Source organism: Octopus bimaculoides, chromosome 14 (genome assembly GCF_001194135.2).
Source record: "Octopus bimaculoides isolate UCB-OBI-ISO-001 chromosome 14, ASM119413v2, whole genome shotgun sequence".
Taxonomy (NCBI): Eukaryota; Metazoa; Mollusca; class Cephalopoda; order Octopoda; family Octopodidae; genus Octopus; species Octopus bimaculoides.
In genome coordinates this window covers 29,129,981-29,131,163 of record NC_068994.1, presented here as the reverse complement: position 1 = coordinate 29,131,163, position 1,183 = coordinate 29,129,981, and positions in this window count along the sequence as shown.

Below are 1,183 nucleotides of genomic sequence, written 5' to 3'. Positions count from 1 at the left end.
ATATATATGTATGTATGTATCTATACAAGACTGCATACACACGCACACATACATATATACATACATACATATATGCAATGGCTGCAACTCAATTTCAAGTAATGCAGTCATTTGATTGTTCCCTTAAATATGAGCAGTGAAGATGTGACATGGATGGGTGTCTCTCTTGTTTCAGTCCATCTTCTAACATACATTCTTTTTCACACTCCCTGAAGTAGAGATGTCATATGATTCATAGTTAACAACTTTCCTGTGGTTGGTGAGGATTTTCTAATGGCTTCTAATACTTGCCTTACTTAAACATACATGCCCACACTCGTTACATGTTAACTTGGCCTGTACTACAATATATTCAGGCAAATTGACATGAAGACCCTTACGATCATCTCGCTTGAGCTGTATCTACTCGATATGATTTTGCTCAAATTCCCTCTTCTTATCTTGCACTGCTATCCTCCACAAAAAACTATTTAGAGCAAGGTTTTCCTGTCCATTTTCCAATATTTGGACCTTCTCCAGAGTACATACATACATACATACATACTTGCCCAACACTCACAAGTAAGTATGACCTGGTAGAATGTACCATACTTCTGTTAAATGTTTTAGGTACCTAAGTAGTTGCAAATAAACATGGACGCCCTTTCAGTGCTTCCATCCTTGACCCAGACAAACGTCAAGGATGGGACAGCTGGAGGGAGAGAGAGAGTTTCCTCAGAACTGAGCTGAAACTAATTTTCAGCTGAGTAGACTGCAGCAATGTGATATGTGTCTTGCTCAATAACATAACATGTCACCAATCCAAGGAATCAACCCCATGATCTTATGATTCCTCTCTCATCCTCATCACCCTAGGTTCTTCTCCATCTTCTATATGTTTAAGAGACTCCATCAGACATTTATGTACCCAATAAACTCTCCCTGTCTCCCACTGACCTCTTGGAATCAGCATACATCATTCACTTCCACCGTTTATTCACTTCTTACTTTGCTATTCGTCACTCACGCAACACTGTCCTCTCTAATGCTGGTGCTACGATAAAATATAACCCACTATACTCTGTAAAGTGGTCGGTGTTAGGAAGAGCATCCAACCATAGAAACCAAGCCAAAAATGAAACTTACAAGTGAAATGTAGTTCCCCCATCCTATCTAGGAGGGCAGATATGACCCATCCCATCCC